Raw genomic sequence first — 26,397 nt, forward strand, 5'->3', positions numbered from 1 at the left:
CCTCCCCCACTCAAACAGCAAAATCCAAGCGGGTAAGGATAAACTACCAACAGCTACATGACTAGCCGACTCCTGCTCCCAGGACAGAGCCTCCCACTGGAGAGAAACTCCTGAGAGAAAAACCAAAATTGAGCAAAGCAGGAATAACAAAGATGAAAAAGCAGAAGATCCAGGTAACAGTGGGGAAGGAAAAGAATAGTAGGAAATTTCAGACAGTAAGTTTTGTTTGTTAACACTACATGAATAGAAGAGAGAGTCCTGTGAAGTTGAAAAAACTATCTGAACCAAGTCTCTTGGGAAAACTTTGGGAAAATAAGCAACCGAAAAGCACTGAGATCAAATTCTACCCAACATTACCATAAGAACAAGAGAAAGGGGATAAAATAACATCTCCACAGATAATAAAAGCACACGGAGGAAAACAGCCTCAAAAATCAGATCACAACAGTAATATGCAATTTCTAAATGTGCCAAAAGACACAGAAAAAAATATACTAGCCATAAAGAAACAAGGATAAATAAGAACTAAAGGAAATTCAGAAATGAGGTGACAGAACCTGAGTTTGAAATTCTCGAAATAAAGTCTTAACTAGAAGGACCTTAAGAGTGACTTTAAATGATAATAATAATACCTTGAGATGATGAAGAAAATGTTACAAGGAAAAGTGACAAATCTTTGAAGACAAGCAAATAAGATGTAACATAATAAAATAACAGGAGATTCTGAAACAGGAAAGAAAACCTAGAACAAGGGAACATAATGGATACAAAGAAAAAATACTTTGATAAAGGGAACTTTCCTAAAATACGAAAATTTAGAAACTGCGTGTTAACATGGAGTTAAAAAAGAAACTACACATGAGAGAATAATGACCCAGAACTATGAACACCACGACTTCCACTACCAAAATTCGAAGACTTTAAAGAAAGAAAAACAACAACAACAACAACAACAACACGTCCTCTGGGCTTCTAGGCAAAAAGAGAATGTGACTTACAAGGGAAAGAACACTGGATTATGAGACTAGACTGTATGGCAGTGTTTCGTGCGAGAAAACAACTGAGGAACACATGTAGGTACCCAAAGGAAAGAAAATAAAAGCCAAGCATTTTCTATCCATCAAAAATGAACCGTAACCCCTCCCTAAGGAATCTACTAGAGAGTGAGTTTCAGACAACAAAGAAACTAGAGAATCACTGACATAGAGATGGTGGTGAGCATTACATATATAAAACTAAGAGTTCACATTAAATGAGGGCTAAATGAGCGAAAGAATAGCATGTAAATAACTATTATCTGATAACACAGATTTGGTGTAACCATAAAGAAGGGAAAACTGAATTAACATGTGCACGAAAAATTTTAACATCTTTTTAGTGATCATAATTGGTGGTGGTAGTAAGAATAGGGTGTGCATAATGTGGAATAGAGCAAATGAGTAATTATGAAATATTCAAATCTAGCATCCTCTGTGCCCTTGAGAACCAAGATTCTTAAGGTGGAAGAAAGGAGATGAAGTAAAAACTCTGTAGTCCTGAGTTGTAAACATTAGGATAAATTTGTGAAGCATTTTAATTTTATTTATATTTAAATACATATTTAATTATAATATATATATATAATCACTACATCTATACGTAGGCATAGAAAAAGACATGTAGATATAAATGTTTCCTAGCTCCATCATGGAAAAGATGCCGGAAAAAAGACAAAGCCAGTAGCCATGAGTGCCTAGTTTGTGGTCTTATTATTTTCCCATTAAAAGGGAGGTTTCTTGGAGAAATGGCTGATTACTGGTCAAGGGTAAGGAATGTACCAGAGGAGCATGAAACAAGAAGGAAGAAGTCAGAGAACCAGAGTCAGAGCAAGAGGAATCAGGAGGAAGCCGAAGAAGCTCCCATTGGCCAGAGGATCAGACAGCGTGAGCTTTAATAAGTGTAAGGTTTGCCAATGTTTGATAGCCTTCCGGTATGTTTAAGTCTAGTGGCTCATAAGGACATTTAAAAAGAAAAATTGGTCATCTTCTGAACACGACAAGGAAATAATTCACCATCTTGAAAACCAGGTAAGTAAGAGGAAAGATGAGCACTTGATCCGCTTTTCACCGATGACCCTACCACTGGGGAGCCGTGTACTGATAAACATCTAGTCTACATAAACTATTCCAGCTAATAAGTAGAAGTGGAAATGAAATGACAGAATATTGCCAACGTACACCTCCCAACAGATCCGGGTATTGAACAACTATGCTTGATAACATCGAAAACCTGTAAAACTAGATATCCTATGCCTCCTGATGAAAGAACCCAATACCACCTATAGTCGTGGCAAAAGGATCGAGCTTGGGTTTGATAAAGCCTCCAAATCCAGCTGCCAATATACAGGAAGGGTCACGGTCACATGGAACGGCACCGTGAGTATGCAATCGCAAAATCTACACTCTGGGAAGTTCAACGAGTCAAACATCTAGGTTCTTTAACAGACACGTTGCGTGAAAAAGAAAGCAACAGTGAAGAGGGGGCTGTAGACTGAGAGACAAAAAGTTACTACCAACGGGAAAGACTGAACTAAAGTATCTGGGGATGTGCGATTCAGTAATAAAACTATAAAGAGACAAGGAAGCAATTACTGTGAAACTCAAGATGGTGGCTTCTTCAGAAGGAGGAAGGAGCTGTGTTTGGGAAGAGGGACACAGATGGGGTTTCTGACTTGACTGGCAAAGTTCTAGTTCTTGACCTAGGTGGTAGTTACAGAAATGTCCACCTTACCATAGTTCACTAAGCTAGCGGTTCCCAAACTCCAGCATGCCTGGGAATCCTTTGAAGGGTCTGTTAAAACAGAGGCCCCATCACCACGGTTTATGAGTTAAAAGTCTACACGGAAGCTCAAACCTGTGTATTTCTAGCAAGTTCTAAGACAATGCTGGTGCTGCTCATCTGAAGACCACACCTCAGGAAACTTCGCAGTAAGCTATCCTTGTTTGGTCTGTTTTTTGGGTTGGTTTTTTTTTTTTTTTTTGAGTCTGTGTCTTATTTTTCAATAAGAGGGTTAAATGGACAGATGGATGGGTGGATGGATGGGTGGACGGGCAGACGACGGGCAGGTGGGCTTGGTGGGTGAGTGGAAAGACAGGCAGACTGACACAACTAGGGGAAAAAATCATATCAAACCATGGGAAGATTGCTTTACCACTCATATGTTATATACCTGGTCTCTCCTTGCTCAATGATGTGCTATGCAACATATTCATACATTTGCTCGGTATCCCTCTGTAGCCTCTGGAGCTTTCTCTCCCAGTCATTATCCGAGAGTTTCTCAATCCAAAAGAGACACTGGAATGTACTCGGGGTCCAGGTCAAAGACAACTACTAATGGTTTATTGATAAGGTTGGGCACTGTTTTGTTTTATCCCTGTAGGAAAGATATTTTATGCACAAAGCCAACACCTCAGTATCTCTCTACAATCTTGAATTTTCTTATTAAAGACAAATTCACTCTACTGGATTTTCTTACAGACTTCTCTCCAGAAGACAGCTGTGGGACTATTTAGAAAAGATTAATCCTGGTCACTACAAATTATCAATTGAATATCTACAAGCTATTTCTTATCTTCTCAACATTTACCCTCAGACCAAAATAAAAAGCAAAGCTGCCCTTCAGAGCCAAGAATAAAAATGTGGTATGAGTTCCAACATCAGAGACTGGGCTTCAGTCATTTAAGTTGGGGGAATATTTCCTAGAAAGAAAAAAAAAAAAGCAGAAGTAGTAAATAAAGTAATAAGTGTCCTGAGATATAAAAGAGAGCAAAATTCCTACAATTTTAAGAAAATCAAACCTTAGTTATGCAAATAGCAAAGGGCACTCACAAGATTTATCTAGCTAATAAATTCAATTCCACAACTGTTTATATGCCTGCTGCGTGAAAGTACAAAAATGAATAGAACATAATCCTTGCCCTCCGGACATTAAAATTGAAAAAGGAAGCTCTACACATTTTTAACTCTAAGATCAGGAAAAAATGTGTATGGTGATGTAAGGTACAAAAAGTTTTTGCTTGGGCAGAAAGGGAGAGATTTGACTTATTAGAGGCAAAACCATAGCCGGCCTGTCCCGCTGACAGAAGAGTCATCTATGAGTTATATCTGGAATGTCCAGAGAGGGCTTCCTACGATCCTTATTCCTCGTCTATTACTGTCTGATGCCTGACGTTCAGTGTGTTCAGCTTTGTACCTAGTGTCAGGGTCTGATCCCTACAGGGCCCATATAACCCTCTAATAACCTAGCTGCCTTTTATGGTTTAGTACAGTTATTCTTAGACTGGGGACCACGAACATATCCATAGACATGGGAATTTTCCACTGACAAATGTTTATGTATTTAGTTTAAATAATAATCTAAAAAACATGCATAGAGGCATAATCAGATCCTGGCACTCACAGTGGTCCCTGGGCCACCAGCATGAGCATAAACCTGAACATTTGTTAGAAATGCAGAACCTTGGGCCCCACCCTGGGGTGCGTTTTACAAGATCCTCAGGTGAATCATCTGCACATTAAAATGTAAAAGGCACCAAGTTATGTAACCATCTCATAATCGAGCAGTGCCAGGGGACTTCGGTGTTCGTATTTGTGTTTATAATCAGGCCGACACCAAATAGTGCCACGCTAATTACTGTAGGCCACAGAGAGAAGTGGACAGAGGTGGAATTGATGTCCACATGGTGCTTTCATACCCAACAAAGGGTGAATAAGCCGCAGTGCACTGTGACGTGGAAGGGTTTACAGTCATCTTAACAGAAAAAACTGTGGGAAAATGAAGGCGTCAAAGGCCATGGTGGTTTTGAGTCAGGATGTCATGTTAGTAAAAATAACATCATCTGTCATATTAGGTTAATGCTGTTGGTTTGAAATTCTGAAGGTTTTTTGCCTTTAATTTTTAAGTCTGCTCTGTTAAAATTTCATTTTCAATTTTTTGCTTCATAGATGCATGAAGGTTATAAGCAAGCCTATAATTAATTTATACAATGCTTTATGTTTGCACATAGTTAAATAACATTATAATAAAAATAGAACACCACACCTATATTCATAAGACTGCTTTCCTTTAAAGGGAAATACCTCTCATATTTAGTAAACACTGCAATGGTAAAAATAAAGAATGGGCATTAGTTTTGACAGAAGGAAAAACCATGAAAACACAGGATATCTGGGAATCCCCAGCAGCACCATCTAGAGAAGCCTCTGAGAGGCCAAAGAAACATCTCTCCCACCCCACATACTTTGTTTTGGATGGCAGAGGACATCAGCCCATAAATGGCATTCTCAGGGCCTGAAAAGTCAATGATGTTCCTCCCACATCATTTTAAAAAACTAAACAAAAGTAGGATTAAATGATATTCAATACTCTCCTGGAGAAACATCTAGAAATAATAATAATAATAACAACAACAAAATAGCAATTACTACCAGGCACTCTTCTGAGCACTTTACTTACATTAACTCATTTATCTCTATTAATTACCTATGACAAAGTCATTCCTTTGGTAGATTATAAAAAAGGCCATACTCTTTCACTCACAGTTAGAATCTGTTTCTACACTTTTGAATTGACTGGTCTTAACGACTTGCTTTGACCAATGGAAGGTGGTAGAAGTGATGATGTACCATTTCTGAGTCTAGGCTTCAAGTGACCTTGCATGCTTCTAGCACATTCTTAAGAACCCTGTGTCCGTTATGCATATAAACCCAGGCCTATTCATTCAATCTAAGAAAAAAAAATGCACAGTTTGGTTTTCTTTCCTTGATGGGCACAATGTAATTATGATCTTCTGTAATTTTTTACTTAAGGGAAAAGTTGTTTTCTACTATTATGACTTTCCCTAAATTGTTGCATATACAGAAATATATAAATTCAAGAAAGCAAGAAGGAGCTGGAAGCTAGTGTGATAATGGCTGCTGCTGGGGAAAAAGGAAATACGATGAAAAGGTATTGCTTTCCTCCTGTGTTTTCAAGAACTTGACTAAAATTGCACAAAAGGTATTTAGTTGCATAGATAAGACGGGAAAACCATTAGTTTAAAAATCATGTCAAAGTGTTAAGGTTTTTGCTTTTTTTCCTAAGTCCTACTTAAACACAGCGCATGCCACATCTGACACTCACATGTCCTCATACTGCAGTTTGGAGACATGTTTAAAGATGATTCCTAGAGGCCACGGACAGCGCTGGGACCACTGGGATGCAGCTGTGAGGGGGCCTCATTTACAGAGAGCCTAGTAAGACCGTTCAGGCTATTTTCTAGGTCTTAAATAATGGCTCTACCAATTTCTAAAGGTATTTTGTACACAGCGCACAACTCTGGCAGCAAGCCAAATCTTTGGTTCTTCTGAACCTTACGGCAATCTTGTAGTCTGGGTCTTCTAGAACATTTCCAATTTTAACTATTCTGTTCCACTGTCCAATCTCCACTGCGATTTTGGCTGAGGGCTTCCTAGACTTCGTGGCTTCATGAACAAGTAAACTTTTCGGGGGAGAAAATCGTGACGGAGGGACGGACACGAGATTGCCAACTTTCAGCCAATGAAGTTATTTTTTAAATAATAAGCTTGTTTTTAAAAGGTAATGGTATTTCTGCCACTGACTTGGTTGTCTAATCTTGAGTAAATTATTCGACCTCTCTAAGCCTCCATGCATTCATCCATAAAACGGGAAGAGAGTGCGGACGCTGACATCCGACACTCTAAGTGCTCAACACAGTCATCCGGGCCTCCTACAATCATGATCGCTGTCCTCGCTTCCAGAAAAAGTAATGAATCCAATGCCAATTAATCCTAGCCAGAGCCCAAGGGAAGAGTGGAGGGTCCTCACAAGACCCGTGGAAGAGCTGTCTTAATACATCTGGCCCAGCCTTTCACTAGGGCCTCAAAAGCTCCTAAGGAGAGTAACCCCAAGCCTACTAAGCCTTAATCAACTGGAAGAAAGGGCCTCCAAAGGAAAAAAAAAAAAAAAAATCAGTGTTTCCCTTGGCACACCAGCTGTGACCGGATGGGATTCGGAAGTGTAGGATACAAATAACACATCAAAGCCCATACTCCCAACTCAGTGCAGCCGCCACTGTCCTTTACCCACCTCTGCAGCTCTTTGGGCTCATCTCTCGGGCCCTCGGTTCAAGACACACGCCTCACTAACTCAACGATGACATTGTCTTCCAGATAAAATGTCCATTAACTCTGCTCACATAACACGCGGGGGCTCCTGCGTCAGCATCTGTCGTGCACTTAACCACAGAGCTATTGTTACATGTTTGAATTTGTGGCATGTTCAGAGTTAAGGAGATTACAGATCCATCATACAATCAGGCTGAGTATAATAATCATCATTTTGCATCCACACCCTCACAGCCAACACACCACAAACATTCAGCTGTATTTCCCGCCCATCTCTATCTCCCCCTTAGGCATGGTTACCTGGTTTACGTAGTTTCAGGTGTGCAATTGCTGCTGTACTTTTTGATTATCTGAGCATTTTTTCAAATTACTTCACAGTCTTCCAAGATCATCACTGAACTGCTGTGTAACACTCCACCAAAGGAATGATTTTAATTCGCTGAAGCACGCCTCTCCTGAGAGACATGCGGGGCATCCCCGTTTTGGGCTATTATAGATAGAACTAAAACGAGTAATTCCCATGCATATGGATTTTTCCATATTCTGAAATATTTCCTAAAATAAGATGGCCGGAAATTGCATTACTGGCTCAAAAGAAATGGGCATCGGGATGGCTTTAGAGATATATTGTCAGATCGTTTTTGACAAAAATATAGATGCTTCTTACGCATAAGTACCTATTTGCATCTCAGCCATTTTCCAAGCAACTCTTTCTGTCTACTCTCACTTACACACCTCCTCACTCACTCTTCCCACTCTTGTCTCCCTGCTGTCTGCAGCCCCACCTGTGGACGATCTATCCTGTAGGAACACCAATTTCCACAGACACCCTGAATGTCCTGCCTTGGTCGAGGGCTCCCTAAAAAAGTCATCCCTCACGTGTTCCTTGGGGGGTCCCCTATTCTCTTCAGGGAACTTTCTCACAGATGGGATATTAAAATATGCCTATAACTCAACAGACTAATGTGTTTTAAGTGCAAACATATTTGAAGTTCACAACAGTTCGATTTGTACATTGGATAATGTAAAAATCATATATTTCCTTAATGCTGAAATATTTTTAATACTAATAATGTACAAGAGGACCCATTTCAGTACAGTTCTGCCCACACTGGGAATCATTTATTCTGTGTGTATTTTTGAGCATATGATTGATGAAAACTGATATGCACTATAATGTGAAGTTTTTAAAAAGTGATTTTTTTTTTACAAGTCTACCTGTCTCCACTACACTTAGTCTTCTGAGAGAAGAAACTACCATATTTTTCTCTGTAGCATTCACACTCAAAGATCTTGGTAGAGATACGAAAGGGAGGCAAAAGAGAAAAGAAAAGAGGGGAGAAGAAGGACAAGAGAAAGGAGCAAAGGAAGTAGGAGAAGCGGGAGGAGAGGGAAGGGAAGAACAATGAAGAACTAGGGTCGTGAGCATTTGGGGACTCTGCACTACGAGTAGGTGGCTTCAGAGACAAGATTCAAGGACATGATCAGGACTAAAGACTTAACTAAATCTGCTCCTCTACACGTATTTCACCTCGAAATCTTCCTTTATATTCATGCAAAAAAAAGATAGTGGCTTCTGAGAGCCAATTATACTGAATACTTTAAAACTATCAGGACCTCCCCTCGCCCCCACCACCCGTGGAACTTTCTTCATAGCAGAAAGTTTTTCTATGTATGTCGTGAACTAGCCCTGCAGGAAAGCAACAGGAACATCCCCTCCCCCCAAACTAGGTATCTATATCTGAAAGCGCATTTAAATGCCCACAAAGCAGCCATATAAAGATTATGTTACTGCCCTGGAAATAAATCTTAAAGGTGTATAACTCCCTTCGCCTGTGCCTGAGTTCAAAGCCTGGCAAGACGGTCTCCTCACTGTGTGAATCTGGTCCTTAAACTCTCAGCTTCTCATCTGAAAAACATGAGGATAGAAGGAGGATCTGTAAGATGGGGATAATAGCGCTCTGATCTCACAGGCAGGGTTGTTGTGAGATTATGAGTTAATACGTGCTCAAAACAGTCACTAGTATACAGCAAGTGCCCAATAAAAGGGAGTGGTTACGGTCATTGTTAAATAAGCCAACTGATGAAAGAACACATGATTCTGAGGGATGGGCAGAGGTCCTATTTCTTTTCAAGTGTGTACAATGAGAAAGAGGTCCACATATAAACGGCTTGTATATAAGGTTTTTTTGGCAGCCCTGTGTGTACGAGAGCTCTATGCATGTAGCAGTACAAGCACATATAATAGGCGTTTTCTAGAATAATTCACCTAAGAAGCAAGAAGGTAACACAAATGAAAGGAGAGTGTGGGGGACAATTTTATAGGGGACAAGGGAAGGGAAGCTCATCTTCTGCCTGAACGGAGCAGTCACCAGTTAGTCCAAAGCAATGACTGCTAAAGAGGAATTAAGGCCCAATTTTACCAAATCTTCCAAATTTTCAAGAGAAACTAGAACCCTGTATTCTTATGTAGTTTCTGGATCATTAGATGTTGGCAACTATTTCAATTGTTTCTAAAAACTCTGTGCAGGTCTCTCAAAATATATCCATGAGACAAATTTGGCCTGAACTCTGACGGTGTGTCTTCTTGAAGCTTGGAGAAAAACCACGTCCCTCAACCAGTGTCCCCCAGCCCCATACCTCCCCAAGAACCAATTCCCACTATGTTCCCATCACATGTCCTATTGTGTGGTGCCCATTTGAGGCACCAGAGGGATTTGGGACACGGGCCCCAACCAGACCACGAGGACAGGGGAGCCTCTGGAGAAGACAGAGGGGTATGCTCCAGGTAACAGAGGTGACATGCTGTCTCAGGTTATTACCATTGGAAAAGTCTGTATGGTCCAGTTCGTTTTTAGTGTTTGTTTTGTTTTGTTTTGGTCAGGGAAAAGTCTAGGCCACCCCTAACACAACTGCTGCCAGTTACGATAAAAACCCGTATGTTGGTATAGCTGACTATAAATCCAAACATGTCCGAGCCTCTGAACACTATGCGTTGCTTGGCTGGTGGCACCAGGCCGTGAGGAGGCCCCTGCCCATAAGAAGCCACAGTCCAGGGAGGGAGCTGACGACACAGAGCCAGGGTGCCAGCACGGGGACCATGGCTGTGGAGTGCTGTGTCCAGGGAGTGGAGGTGCCTTCATACAGAAGCCGCCAGCTGGGCTGCATCTGGGGGTGAGTAGGAGTCTGCCCGGCAGACAAGGGGGAGAAGGGGTGTTCCAGGTAGCGGCAGCAACACAGGCCAAGGCGTAGAATGGTGAAAGCTAGTAGTTTATAGCGGCAAAGATACCCGCCCTCTTTTCCACCTCTTCATTCTTGGTCTGTTTGCTAATTACGGCCTTCCTGTGTCTCAGCAAGACAGGAATCTCTGAAGATCCTTAAAGACTCTTAAAACGTGCTCTAGTGTGCTGTTCATTCACATGAAAAGGCAGCAAAGATGAAAAACCACCAAAGACCAACGTAAAGAGAATGTCGTACGGTGCCTGTGTTCCGTGCAGATGTATTGAACTGTGTCTGTGCAGTCTGGGCGCAAAGACGATGCTGTCTATAAAATCAACTTTGATCTCGTTTATTTGGGGATAGAGTATCCTCTGCTTAGCCTCTAATACATGAGGAGAGGTTCACATATCAAGAATAGAAATTGCACAACAAAGCTCAGAGTTGGTTTTGATTTGAGCTTAGGGTTGTTGTAGGTTTTGTGTTTTGTTTACAACTCTAAGTGTTAAAAAGAATTTTTTTAAAAGTTAGTACTTATTTTTGCTCAGAAAAGGAAAGTTAAAAAGGTATAAAGCTAAAGATTTCGACTTAGGACCACCATTGTCATGTTGCAAAATGCCATGAAAAGGATACTCTAGGGGTACTAGGGGAATAACTTTTAGCATCCTGGCTCCATTACCTGCTTCATGGAACAGTATTTTCACCCTTTTCTTCTCTTTCTGACTGGCTTCCGATGGCGCTTGAATCCCCAGGGGGGGAAAGGAAGGAGACTGTGGTAGCTTGTTCCAAAGATGTTCCCCAGTGGACCATGCCTCCTGCCCCACTTTCTTGGGCTGTCCCGCATAACCAATGGAAGGTTAATGCTGCAGTACTTCCAAGGCTAAAACAGAAGAAGCCTTGTAGTATCTGCCTTGATCTCCTGGGACTTTCAGCTTCAGAACCCAACCACTAGACTAGGAGAAGCCCATGCCACATGGAGAGGCCACATGACAGAACCCAAGTTGAGATCAACGGCCAGCCACGTGAAGAGCCATCTTGGCCATGTTCAGCTCAGCGAGTGTTCAGATGACTCCAGCCCTAGTTGCTGTTTGAGAGCAAGAGCATGAGACCCCTCCCCCTGCCAGCAAGGACAACCGAGCTGAGTGCAGCCAACTCCCACAACAGCGACTTATTACACAGCAAGATAGAACCAGAAGAGAACAGAAAACCTGAAATTAAACCAGGCTTTTCTACCTGTGGCAACACGGTAAATGAGATTGAGATTTGTGGCCTAATTGAGCTTTTTAAATTTGAGTGTAGTTATTTATTATTCCTCACCCCGTTTCCCTAGTGATCACCTGAGGATAATCGAGGCATAAGAGCATGCATTTTCTAGGAAGAGATGCAGAATTAACAAGCCTCATTTCACATGTCTATGTATTTTTCTTAATTATCTTCAAAGTTTACTTTTTAGCCTAGAAAAACAAAAGCGGAATCTTCAGAAACAAAGCAAGATTAGTTAGTCTCCACCAACATGCTTCATGTATTAAAGTCAACAAATTACATTGATGTGGTCAGGGTACCAGCATTTCCTATCTTTCTGTTTTAACTATGAAATTGGCATGACATTAGAAATGTAACAGTTTTCCATTTTCATGGTGATGGCATTTATTTTTGATGCTTAGTAGCAGAACTCTTGTGTGCCATATATGACAGGCTGGTGATTGGCGATTAGTTGCCCCATCAGCATCCATTCCCTGTGTGTTCCTTGTTAGTGACTTCCCCTTTGTTGGAAACCTTATGGGTCAGCAAAATACAGAGCTATCCTTGAAACTGGACACTATTACAGCCATTTAGAATTAAGAGCAAGACTGTGGGAAGTTCTGATGAAACTTTTGCTATCCTGATAAAAGGAGAGAGCTATGGCTAGCACCACCACTTCATATCTCCCTTCTAAAGTATGAACATGATGTGGGGCACCTGGGTGGCTCAGTCGGTTAAGATCTGATTCTTGATTTCAGCTCAGGTCATGATCTCAGGGTCATGTGATCAAGCCCTGCATCGAGCTCCATGCTCAATGGGGAGTTTGCTGGAGATTCTCTCTCTCCCTGTCCCTCTGCCCCTTCCCCCGCTCATGCCCTCTCTCTCCCTCTCTCTATTAAACAAATAAATCTTTAAAATGTGGACATGATGCCAGCAGTCACAGTAGCAGCCATTTTGCCACCATGAGGCAATAAGCATAGGATGAATGCTAACGTTAGGAAGAGCAAGGCAGAAAACACAAAATAATCAGGATTTCTGATAGAACTGCCAAACAGCTGAACAAAGCCTAAACACTGCCTATCTCAAGATTTGTCATGTGAGAAATATACCGTGGTTATTAAAACCACCACTGATTGTTTTTATTGCCTGCAGCCAAATGCATTTCTGCTTGATAGTGCTAGATTATTCATTGAAACCTAACAAGTAAGATTGAGTTCAATTACACCTGCTCAAATATAATTTTTCTTCAGACTCTACTATGGTCCCCATGGTTGATGAGGTACCTTTTGCCCACTTCAACCACTCATTTAGATAAATGACATTTCAGCACTGAGAACTTGTCCTTTATGAAGAGCTTGCCATGAAGAGCCAACTACTCAGACTGACAATCAAAAAAAACATCAGATAAAAGAGCATTAGACTTTCAAAGGCACAGTGTAATGAGTGGAGTGATTTGTAGGAGGCCTCTTCCCCCCCTCCCCTTGATTGTTGTGTAATAGCGATAATATTCCTGCCTTTGGAATATACTTACAGAAACAACTGTTGTGGTTATCAAACATCTCAGCTTTGCTTTAGCATTTAATCACCCACAAAACCCTATTTATTGTCTCTCTACTCCTCCATGGTTATCAGAATCCCATAATTAAGGCATAATGAAAGTAAACAGTGTCACAGAAAACTAGATGTCTTTAAAAGGAGAATAGTTAAGGCAAGACAAATGTTCCTAAAGATAGCAGCAGAGCCGAGTAGAATTGCTAAGGAGCTCTGTGTGTGTGTGTGTGTTGGTGGTGATTAAAAAGAATCATCATCCAAGTGAAGTATTTAGGGAACAAATTGCCTCTTGATGGATAATAAATTAATCTGAAGAATTCATATTGAAATCAAATAAGCATGTCAGTACAGCAAGACCCCTACACCAACACCCAAACCCCAAGAAAAGGAAGGCTGCTCATCTCTGAAAAGCTAAAGTGAGGATGACTAACCCCTTATCAAGAGTGTGTCTTGTCTCCATGATTTATACCTTAGTTATCTCTAAAGTGATTTGATGTGCAAAAGATGGCACATAGAAATAGAAGAGAACCTTTTATCCATAAAGCCAAAATGTAAATACAGTACAAGTAACTGGGATGAGCCAGGCACTGCAGCTGGGCACCACATTTAGATGTGAGATTCCTGGTAGCTAAGGCAAAAAGGGAAAGCTTTTGCTTTACATTGTTTCCATTATAAGATAAAAAGAAGAATATCTATTCAATAGCAGAGTAGCTTTGTCTTGGTAGGGAATTCTTTTGTCATTTAGGATACAAGAAATATTAAGGTTCATCACCTCTCAATCACCTGTATCTTTTTTCATGGCACACAACACAATTTAACGTTCCATATTTTTATGGAAACATCTATGTAGTACGTCTGTGTAGTACATACATACCTTTAGTGACTTCTTTAATGTCCTTTGTCCCAAGTAGACTGTAAACCCATGAGGAGGGAGGGATTCTTTGTTTCCTTCCAGAGCCTGGCTCTGTTTCTGACCCATTTTCGACTTTCAATCAATATTTATTGAATGAATGAATAAATTGCTTTGTCAAAAAAACCAAAAATTTGTTTTTCAAAAATATGAAACTCAGAAATCCCTTTCCCAAACCACAAGGTACAACACTTGTACACGTGCATAAGGTGATACGTAAAGCCTGTCTGCCCAGCACTGTCTACAATAACCATGGCAACCACCAAAAGGAGAAAACCTAAATGTCCTCCAACAAGGGAGTAGTTTCATATAATGGAACCTGATTTAAAAATTTAAATAAATTGGAGCAATGTAGATTAAAAAAAAAGTTATATGTAAAAGAGGCTTACAGAGAATAAGGCTTACAGAGTAACATTCATATCGTTTTCAAATATGCAACAGAACACTATATATAGTTGTTTTGAAGTATACATGGGACAAACACACCAAATTTAAGATGTTGGTTTGTTTTTAGAAAGGGAAGGAGAATGGGATCAAGAGGGTTACACATGGGGCTTCAATCATATCTGTGCTGTTCTGCTTCTGAGGCTGAATGGTGGTTAAATGGCTATTCTTTCCCTCTCTCCCCACAGATACATGTGTATACACATGCACCGTGTGCACACGCACAGACACACACACACACACACACACACACACTTTTCTGAATGCCTGGAGTATTTCAAAATAAAAAAACAAGAGAAGTCTGAGAAGCTGTCACAGACAAGAGGACTCCAAGGAGACTCGGAGTCATGCCAGCTAAGTGTAACACGGTAATTTGGGTGGGATCCTGGGACAGAAAAAGGATGTTAGGTAAAAACTGAGAAACTATGAGAAAAGCATAGACTTTAGTTGATAAAAATATATCAATATAGGTTCATTACCTGTAACAAATTCATTATCCAAATATAAGATATTAAGAGGAAAAACTGGATACGCCGGTATTGTAAGAACTCTCTGAACTACCATTACAATTTTCTGTAAAGCTAAAACTCTTTCAAAGAAAGTACATTTTTTAAAAAGTAAATACCACAGAAATATTCAAGTGGACCTTTCTTATAGCAATCCTTCAGAAAAAAACAAAAAACAAAAACCCCCATACGCTGTAACAAAGCACTCTGCTTAGCAACGGCCTTCCCATAGTCCCAGTGCGCTAGGTTTTGATCATCCGACTTGCAGAAGAGAATGCAAAGAAGAGTAGGGTAATACATTCCCTAGACAGCTGTTATTTCCCTCAAATATCAGATGGCTCAAGCCCGCCTTTTGTAAGAGCTGGCTAACTGTCAAACACGGGCTTGCTCCCAGGAAGTAAGTCCATCTGAGAACAGGGGCCCAGGGCAAACAGCTTCCTACCTGGCGTGGCCACTTCCCACTCTCAACGTCTCTCCCGGCAGCGTGTCTGTCCTGCTTGTATAGGCCATTTTCACAGTCAAGTGAGGCCAAACTATTCACATCCTCTTTAAAGGAAAAGAGAGTAAAAAAGATTGCGCGGGAGATACGGGCACACCACCCGGACTCCAGTACATTGAAAAGGAATTGCATTGACAAAGCCAAGCTCAGAATAGATGAAAGTCACAGGAATGGAGACCCACAAAGAAGCTTGGAGCTTAGTGCCTGTGGCCTCTTTGTTTAAGGATGAGTTAAGCAGGGTCTGGGGAGTTGATGTGACTGGGTCAAGGGCCCCTCGCTCCACTGGGCCCCTTCAGAAGCTGGGTGCACTGAATGCTCTACTCCTGTGAGCACATGGGAACATGGGACCTCAGCAGTGGAGGGTACAGGCTAGGGGAAGGCCAATACGACACGGGAAAGGCCCACAGGCTTTGAGTGAGAATAGCCAGGGTGAGAAGCCCGGGAGCCCGAAGGACAGTGAGGGCTGGCAGAGCCGGTCTCTGGGGAAGCGGCCAGTGGAAAGTCCCCTTCTTGTGCAGTGTGGCCTGTTCACACTGCTCTTGATGCTTCTGCCCTATTGTATTTACACGCTTATGTCACTCCTCTCCTCGGGCCTCAGCGAAGCCCACCACACTCACAAACGCTCATTTGGAGGGGTCTGCTTTGTGGAGAGCACTGAAGCACGACTTGTGTGCCCAGATGCTGGAGAGGAGATAAGGCCCTGGAAATGAGAAATACCGGGGAGGATGGAGGACTCTCATGAAGTGCGGCACCGGAGGCATGGGTCAGTCCTACGTAGATTTCAAGGGCATGGACATCAGCAAGGCCGAGCTGGGCCTGGCTAATGCTCCATGCCAAGTACACTAGCCTGGAAGTCTCTAGAAAGAGAACTTCGTGGAAACTGCCCTACCTTCCCATTAACCTTCTCCAGGAAGGTTTTTGCTGGTCCACGTGTAGATCTAAGCATTTGAAAGGAGAGCGGCCTATAAAAATCATTTAACTTTGCCAACACGGGAACTATGAAGGCACCGTAAATCTAAAGGGATTCAGGTTTTATGTCTAGCCACCACTGAAGGCATTGTTTTACAGATTTTATTTTTTTTATTTGAGAGAAGGAGAGAGAGAGAGCACAAGCAGGGGAGACGGGGAGAGGAGCAGATGGAGAGGGAGAAGTAGGCTCCCCCCTGAGCAGGGAGCATGAAGCAGGCTCGATCCCAGGATCAATCCCAGGATCCCAGGATCATAACCTGAGCCAAAGGCAGATGTTTAACCGACTGAGCCACCCAGGCCCCCCACTACTGAAGGCTTTTAAAGAATTCTTGTTGTGTGGTGGTAATGGAGGAAAAGGAGGACTCAAGACAGAACCTAGAATAGTTAGAGAAAGAAAAGCCTGTGAAGGAGACTAAGAGAAACTGCCAGGTCTTTAGGAGGAGAATCATGAGACACTAGTATCAGCCTCACTGAGAAAAGGAGGTTGGTTCTAGAAGGGAATTCTTAACCATGGCCAATGTCAAAAAGAACTTAAGATGGGGGCGCCTGGGTGGCTCAGTCATTAAGCATCTGCCTTCGGCTCAGGGCGTGATCCCGGTGTTCTGGGATTGAGGCCCGCGTCAGGCTCCTCCGCTGGGAGCCTGCTTCTTCCTCTCCCACTCCCCCTGCTTGTGTTCCCTCTCTGGCTGGCTGTCTCTCTGTCAAATAAATAAATAAAATCTTATATTAAAAAAAAAAAAGAACTTAAGATGAAGTATGAGAAGCGTCTATTAGATTTTTCCAGTAGGAAGGCATTGATGACCTTGCCAAAGCAGTGTTCACCGGCAAAATATAGTTGCACAAGTTGTTGACTGAACAAGAACATCATGGAAAGGGATGCATCTTTCCTAACTGGGGGCACAGATACCACATGTGCTTATAAAATAACTGATGTTTCAGCAGAGTGGAGAGGATAAAGCCCTGGCAGAGTGAAATGAAGACTGAACAGGAAAAGAGAAAGCAGGTACATTCTAGGGTCAAAGCCCAAGTCCTCTTCTTGGGCAACTTCAACCCGACAGAAAGAAGGATTGTCACTATGCAGGAAAGAGATGAATTCAAGGAGAGGGGTTAGAAAAACAAAAGGAAAGAGTAGAAGGGGAGAAGGGAGTGTGATGGAATATGGATCTGGCTTCAATTGCTAATAAAACTTAGTTGTTTACTCTGTTAATTCTTGCAGAGCTCCAGATAGTTTCCACAGAGCTATTTTCACATGGTATTGGACTTCTAAATCACCTTGGGATATAGGTAAAGCAGGCTTCTCATCTCCCTTCCACACACGAGAAAACAAACATATTACACATTCCATGTTAAGTGACGGAGCCAGGGAGTGTGCTATAACGGACCAAGGATGGTTCTTGCCTGCAAATTCACCTGCCGGCCCCAGCATGGTCACTTAGGAGCCTCTGTTTGCACGACTGTTAAATGGAACACATGAGATCTGCCTCACACAGACGTGAGGATGGACTGAGATGTACAAACATCTATAACAGAGCCTAATATGTAAACTCTCTTTCCGTCTCTTCTCCACCCAGAACTTATATTCAGATTATCTGACCCCAGGTCGATAGTTAGAAATGAGAGGACTGCTGTGGACATCTACTCATTCACTTATTTTCAAATCTATGTCAGCTCTGGTTTAATGAGAATCCAAGAGTTGTGGTGTAGAAATTAAATTCCTTAAAGCATTTTTGTTGTTAATAAAATTTGATGTGTTCCATTTACCTAACATCTTACAGCATGCCTCCCAAAATACCAGTTAACTCTAAGGCTATTTCCAATCTCCTTTCTATCAGACCCTCGGGGGACTTGGAGCTCAGTTGTGTGAGCAGAGAAGGAAGCACTGTCCCATGCATATCCGAGGAGGAGCTCCCACCCACGCTGAACTGTGAGTTGATTTGAAAAAAAAAGGGGGCGGAGGTTCCTGACCTGACCAGGGAGGAAGCTAGGAGAAAAGATGAAAATCATCCTCTTCATTGCTGCCTTATGCCATGGAGTTGTCCCTCAAAGGAATGAAGAAGCATTAGCATAAAAAAAAAAACCACATGAAACGATTTAATTATCTGGTTCTAGTAAATATTTTTTTCCCCACTAAAACATTTCCATCAAAAGATCAGGAAACAGGGCCAGGCAAGTTGCTTTTTAAATTCAACAGTGATTCCTCTTCTAAGAAAAAACAAATTGGATAGAGCAGATAATCTTCGTATCCCTAACAGGAAAGACATAGCATAGACTAATTAACCCAGTTTTGATCACCAGGAAACTAATGTACAATGTGCAGGAATATAAATTCCGGTCATCTGATGCTGGCCTAATTCTTTTCGCAATATCTAAATGTATATCACGGATCACAGCATTATTTAGTGTCGTTCCAGCTGTGTGCACTTATTTTCCATCATTTGTAATATTATTCCAGAAAAATGGGAAGGCTTCCCCCTGCTCACCCTGGGAGCAGTCTGATTTGGTTATGTACGCGGTAGACACTCAGAGCAGTGGGTTTCCACCTTCAGTCCTTGCTTTCATTTCCTGAATGCTTACTAAGCATCAGGCAGTGCTCGAGGCACCAGGAACCCAATGGTGAACCTGTCAAAATTCCAATTCTCCTCGTGGAAATTAATTCTCACTGGGGCACACATGACCAGAATGATATCAGAGAGCCACGAATGCCATGCAGAGAACATAATGGTACAAAGAGATAGTATCCTTCGAGGTGGGACTGGGGCTGCTTTAGGCAGGGTGGCCAGGGATGTCCCACCTGGAGATGATGAGAATCCGACAGTTGTGCAAAGATCTGGAGCAGGAACATTTTAGCAGAGGGAACAGCATGTGCAAAGGCCCTGAGGAGAGAATGGGCTTGGGGCAACTGCAGAATGAAAGGGAGGCCAGGGTGCTGAGAACACAGAACAAGGGGAAAGTGGCAGCAGACGAGGTAAGGGATGCAGGCAGGGGCTTGACGGCAGTGAGGCCGATGGCAGTGAGCCCAAGGGACGTGATGAAAATGCAGACGTTAATCTAAGGAAAATGAGAAACTGGAGAATTTTTTTTAAGCAAGAGAATGATCTGGTCTAATCTGCCTTCAACAGATCACTCAGGCAGAGGACAGAATGGGCTAGGAAGGCACAGGGAGGTGGGGGGAGAGGGCCTGAAGGGAGCAGAGAGACCACACCGTCATCCAGACAAAAGATAATGGTGAGAGTGTCAGTAACTGTAAGTGAAATTATTTTAATGAATTGTTTCAAATGAAATCCCGCTTCTGTTTCCCCAAAGACAGCAGAAGCCTTAATGGGAACATGGGGCTAGGCGGTGAATGCTAAGCTGACATCTGCCAGCCCCGGAGCCGGCCAAGGAGCCCGCCACTCAGTAACACGTTTCTGTGACAATGGGCAACAGGAATGCCTCACAGCTGGAAGCTTCATCCTGGCTTCGGGTGAATGGCACCCACGTTAGGAACATACTGTGTCCCAGAGATCACTGATGAGCAGAGGATGCCCCCAAATCAACACCCCGCCCCCACAGTTGGCAACACAGGGGCATGGGGGCAATGGCCTTTCTTTTTAAAAACAAAGTGTTCCATAAATGAGTGAAACCATATAAGAAGTAGGAAGATCGGTGGGAGAAGAAAGGGAAGAGGAAAGGGGGGGTAGACAGAAGGGGGAATGAACCATGAGAGACTGGACTCTGGGAAACAAACTGAGGGCTTCAGAGGGGAGGGGGGTTGGGGAATGGGATAGGCTGGTGATGGGTAGTAAGATGGGCACGTATTGCATGGTGCACTGGGTGTTATACGCAAGTAATGATTCATGGAACTTTACATCAAAAACTAGGGATGTACTGTATGGTGTCTAACATAATATAATAAAAAATATTATTAAATAAAAATAAATAAATAGATAAATAAATAAAATAAAACTTAAAAAAAAAGTGTTATCTTCAAGGCAGAGAAAGAGATGCTTCAAAAAGACTCTGGTCTTCTCTTTGCTTAGCCCCCAGCACTAACTCTTGCTCCTTGGTCATTACCTCGTGGATGGCCCACTCCCACCTGGCCCCTGGTTCTAAGATTTCTCCGACCTTTATTTCTGCCATGCGTAATTAGCAGCCTGTTGGCTCTGACGGAGACTCCCTCCTTACAAACCTTAGGCCGATTCCTCTGAGCCCTCTTTCGGACCAGGCCCGGCCCTCGGTCTCTGTTCTTGGCCTGCTTATTCCAGTTTTAGCAAGAATCCTTTGGAGACCATTTAGGGACAATCCCCCAGCCTGGCATCTGATCACCCTTGATATCTGACCCAATTCTTTATCTCCCACCTTCCAGAGCGTGCCGGCCTGCCTTCAGCAAAACCCGCCTTACCCCCGATGCGTCCCCTTACCAATTCTGTGTCCACTGACCCTACACTGCTCTTTGGCTATAAATCGCCACGTGGCCTTGCCATATTCAGAGCTGGGCCCGATCGCTCTCCCCTATAGCAGAATGAGGCCATAGGAGCCGCCCTGAATGAAGTTCTCCTTACCATCTTTAACAAGTGACTCAATAATCTTTTCTTTAACGGCTCCCTGAGGACTGGAGTCATAAATATAAATAGAGAATAGCAGAAACTTTAAAAAATCCCAAATCTCAAAGGGATGAACTCACCCATGTGACTTAGTTGGAAAGATCTCGCATGATCAGAACTGGTTGTTTACAATCAGGAGAAATGATTCTCCTTGGTCCACATGGGGCCTTCAAAAAAATCAGTTTTAATAACAGAACGAAGAGCCACGAACCTATGATTTAATCCAAAAATTAGAACAAACCGAGAGTTACTCAGGTGCTTACCCGACCCCTGCTGTAACCACTCTCCTGACTTGCACGTTCCTTTCCTTCTTAAAAAAATGGGGGAGAGGTATTGTTGAAGTTTTCACATTTTGAAATTTTATGAAAAAGGTATCCCACACATTGTACTCTTCTGGAACTTCCTTTTTCACGCAGTCATGACTAAGACTTATCTGTGTTGAGTGTACCTATACCTGATGCGAGTTTTACTACAGATATTCTGTTGAGTTCCGTTTCTTAAAAATGCATTTCATCTGACCTGATGAAGGAGGCAAACATACTCACAGTAAAATATTCCAAGTCTCCCTAATTCAGTATTTTATAAGTATGGCCCTAAGAATACATGGTAATAAATACTTCAGGGCACATGGGGTTTAGGGATTCCCTGGTCAGGACCATTAGCCGTTTGGGGGGCCTTGCTCATTAGCTACAAATGTCTAGGCACTATTGAGCTGACTAGAAACTGAATCAAGAGGAAAACTTTTAACTTCCAGTTAGAAAACTTGTATTTATTATTGCATGCTTTTAAGAAGCAGTTTTTCAAGAATTCATTCTGTCATTTAATTGCAGAGGAACAGGTCAACTCCAGATACGTCAGAGCATGCCTGAAACGAGCCCCATAAATCTCCCGGTCAACGTTCAGATATGGATTTTTTTTTTTTTTTTTGAGGGGAAGAAGAATTAAATGCTAATACTGATAAAGTGCAGTAGGGCGAAGAGAGAAGTTGTAGGAGCACAGAAGAAAGGGAGAAGCCCCTAAGAGCAAGCAAAATATTGCTGGGTCACCGTCAGAGTTACTGAGTGGGAATATCCAGACTCAAGTGAAACGTCCGTACGGCTTCCTTTGGAAGGGCAGGAACTAGGCCTGAATGCAAAGAGAAGCAGCCCAACAGCCAGGCTGTCATCAGTTAAAAATCAGAAAGCCAAACACTGGGGGAGAAAAACTCCGATGCCATTAGGCCAAGGGAGGGCACAGGTGTCCTGCCAACATGTCTGAGATCTGGAACACTCTGGGAAAACTGCCTTGTCCCCCATCATATCTTAGCAGTAAGCGCAGGAGGCAGAAACCTGAAAGCCCCGCTGCGTTTCTGGAGGTGCACACAGCTAGACTGGCGTCTTTTCTAAGATAGTAATCATCCGTTGTATTTGATTTCTGAGATTTTTCTAAAAATGACTTCAGTATGTCTCTAAGAGGAAAGAACAGAAATAAACACCATGGTCGTGGCATTCTCTGCAAGACAAGGAGGGACAAAAGGCAACTTCTAAGAGCCCAAGGAAGACAAACTTTTCTCATTTATTGTGCCGTGAAGCAAAGATAACATGCTTTGAGTGAGGAAAGTTCCTTCTCACAAGGATCATTTTAACCCCTCTGATGCTTGTTCTCTTCCTATTAAGCATTGCCCCAGTGTCTGCACTCTTGTAAACAACCTCTTTGCTCAAGTAATGATGGACCAGGAGAGCCCCCTGATAGGAACCCTGTCTCACATGTGGGCCCGGTGCTCAGTGCTTCCAGACAGAAGCCAAGTTGTGCAGAGCCAGAGAGCCCTGGGTTGGAATCACTGCTCTACCAATTGATACTGCAGACATTGGGCCAGCTACTCCATCTCTCTGGCCAACGATTTCCTCACACACAAATTAAGGTAATGCTAGTGACCTCATGGGATTAAAATAAAATAGCGTTAACTCCTTTCCCATCTGCGTTCTTGACAGCCTCGCCTCATGCCCTACTCTTGCAACAGGAATTACTCTAAGTCCTTCTACATATCTGGAGTCTCCACCATGTTCTGTGAACAAGAAGGTTACTCACAATAAAGCACATTATAGGTAATCTGCACACATCCATGCTGACAGTGAAGGTAATGCGGCCCAAGGAGGGGAGGGGGCTCCTGACGTATCAGATCCCCTAGAAACAAATCAGGGGGGTGGCCGGGATATTTGAAGGTAAACATTTTGTGCGCACATGTATGATCCTTCCAGAAAAGCTGTCCACCTGCTCAAATATTTAAATATTTTACCACTTCGCTTATTATTTGAGAACAACTTAGGCTTCAGGGAGTCAAGCAGCCACAATATTATACACTGAGCTGGTGAAAATTAACTTCAGTCTCTGTTTTTTATATATGTGCTAGTTTCAGCAGAAAAATCAATAAGTGAGCTTTGACCGGATATACGCAGGCTTGATTTCAACTGATACACTTCTCATTGATTTCTAAAAACAATAAAAACACAAGCAGATGCTCACTGTAGCTACCATCACAATTGTGCATTCTCTCAAATTGAGAGAATTGAGAAAACGATCTTTTTTTTTTTTTTAATCTGAGGCAAGGGGAATTACAGGACCTGTGTGATCTTATAATTCAACTTTTTAACTTTACAGATAAGGGACCCAAAGCTGAAAGCAGTCAAACAACCTCTAGGTCTTCTACAAGACCTAGGTCAAGCTAGGACGAGCTAGGTCTTGCAGAAGACCCTTCACTGCTTAATCTGGAAAGTTCTGATAATATTACTAATTCCAAAAACACTGTTTTGAGGAGGAATAAAAACCCTCAAAGGTCTGTGCAACGTGAGATTTCATCCCATGACTACGGCTACTTTTGGCAATGAGAATTTCCACCAATTCTCAATCCTGACGCTTGTTTGTATGGGTACTAGCGAACATCTCTGCTCACTTGTGTGAAGACTTCCCCTCTGTTTTCCAGACTACCTCCAGCCCCAAGTAGACTTCCTCACTCTGAAATAAGGAACAAGAGGCAGATGGCATTTCTCATTCTTGAGGACACTGTTACATCCAGAGCTGAGGACCCAGGTGTGAGTACACCTGGAATTGTTGTACCCGCAATGTGACCGCATGAGGGCCTGGTCTGGGGGAAAGCTGAGTGGGTCTGGAGTACACTTACTGTGCCGAGCACTGAGTAATGTAGAGAGTTGTCGGATCCCTATGGTGTACACCTGAAACTAATATAGCACTGTAGGGGCACCTGGGTGGCTCAGTTGGTTAAGCACCTGACTCGATTTAGGCTCAGAACATGATCTCAGGGTCATGAGATCGAGTCCCATGTTGATCTGGTATACACACACACACACACACACACACACACACACACACTGTATGTTAACTACACAGGAACTTAAAAAAAATGCTGAGGAACCTTGTTGTTGGAGAACTGTTTCAATTCCCTTTATGCCAACTGGAATTGGGGTTCTCTGTAACCTGCAGCCCAAGCATCCTGATGCAATGTCCCTATTATGTTGTGCACTAGAAGTATTGACAAAACAATACTGAGTTCAGGATTCATTTCATTGAAACTGTAAAATATGCTTCCCTGACCCCCGCAAGACTTCTTTCTGCTGTTTCTGACATTCCTTCTATCTCATCTCTTCTCATTCACAAGCAACAGTCTAAGTACAACAAAGAAATGATCGAATGGCTCTAACTCTTCTAGATAGTATTTAAATATGTACTATACTTTAAAAAAATACTTAAAAAAATATTTGAAAAAATATGACAAAAGGTTAACAGTTCTGGGCTAAATGAAAACTTACCACATTATTTTGTGTACTGTTGTAGGTTGATTTGGAGGGGGGAGGTTATTTTTGGTTGTTGTTGTTTTGGAAAAACATGTAAACAAATATAAGGAAAAAAAGCAGGTGTGGTAGTAATTTTTTAAATTAGAAGAAAGCTTCCCTGATTTTATTTTTTTAAAGCTATTTCTTTTTTTAGAGTTTATTTGACAGAGAGAGAGAGAGAGAGAGAGACCAGGAGCAGTGGAGGAGGGGCAGAGGGAGACGCAGATTCCGCGTTGAGCAAGGAGCCCAACGTGGATGTGGGACTCGATCCCAGGACCCTGAGATCAGGACCTGAGCCAAAGGCAGATGTCCAACCATCTGTGCCACCCTAAAAGCTTCCCTGATTTTAAAACTTCAGCTTTCAGATTGAAAAGTTTTACTGAGTAGAAGACAGACTTGCATTTTTCAGAAAAAAAAAAAAAAAAAAAGCTTAGAAATCCTAGTGCGGCTTAATAAAAAAAAAAAACATCTGGACATATTCTGGAGAAATTTCTTCAAAGATAAAGGAGAAAATTCTGCAATCTTCCTGAAGACAGAGCAAATAACTTGAAAAGGAAAAATAATTCATTGAACATCAGACTTCTCGTCAGCAACAGTGACTGGCAGACAACAATGAAGCAGTGTTCACACAGGAGTGGAGGGAAAAGAAGGGCAATCCAAGGCCACACAGCTGAGGGAAAAAAGATACTTTTAGAAACAAACTCAAAAAAGCATACCAACAGTGGGCTCTAAAGAAAGCACCCCAATCAAATAAAAATTACACAAAAGCAAGAGATCTCAAGATTTAGATGGAGAAGAAGAATGAGTGCAAAAAAGAGGTTAAATGTATGATAATGTAGTTAAGTGGAGAATGTAAATGTGACTAGTGATGTGTTTTAAAAGCTCTGATTCTTTAAGCCACAGAGGCATGCTGTAAAAAAAATTAAAAAGTTAACAGTATCTTTTTTTTTAAGTAGGCTCCACACCCCATGTGGGGCTTGAACTCACAACCTCAAGATCAAGAGTCACATACTCCACTAAGCCAGCCAGTTACCCCCAAATGTTTACAGTATCTTAAAACTAAAATTCTAAATGTATTCAACCAGCCTCAGAATTTCCAAGGAAGGAGAAAAGAAGAAAAATAAGGACACAGAAGGCTTCTCAATGCTCTACTTCAACGGTGAGAGAATGTGTGGGTTTGGAGCATGGTAATAAACACTTGAGTTGAGGGAGAGCATCGAAAGGGCTCTTTAATTTTGGTATATTGGTGCAGAAATACAGTTTGATATCTGGCTGTTAAAAATAGAAAGAAGAGAATTGGCAAAACAGATATATTGAATTAACAAATTATTAGAGGTAAAGGAGGTTTACAAATTCTCATAAATACAGTAAAACTATAAAAGGAGAACAGAGAAAACAAAATTTAAAATAAGAAGTAGAAGATGGAAGAAATAAAATCAAAGACATAAGCTACAACCATGATGAGCAGAGGAAGTTGGCAGTGTGG

General features: G+C 42.1%; 1 protein-coding gene across 19 annotated transcripts in view; it reads right to left on the reverse strand.

Moving 5' to 3' along the window:
- RGS6 (regulator of G protein signaling 6) overlaps positions 1-26,397 on the reverse strand; it is a 581,147-nt gene that overhangs the window by 422,012 nt on the left and 132,738 nt on the right. The window lies entirely within an intron of this gene.

The sequence above is a fragment of the Ursus arctos genome, unplaced genomic scaffold (genome assembly GCF_023065955.2).
Source record: "Ursus arctos isolate Adak ecotype North America unplaced genomic scaffold, UrsArc2.0 scaffold_25, whole genome shotgun sequence".
NCBI lineage: Eukaryota > Metazoa > Chordata > Mammalia > Carnivora > Ursidae > Ursus > Ursus arctos.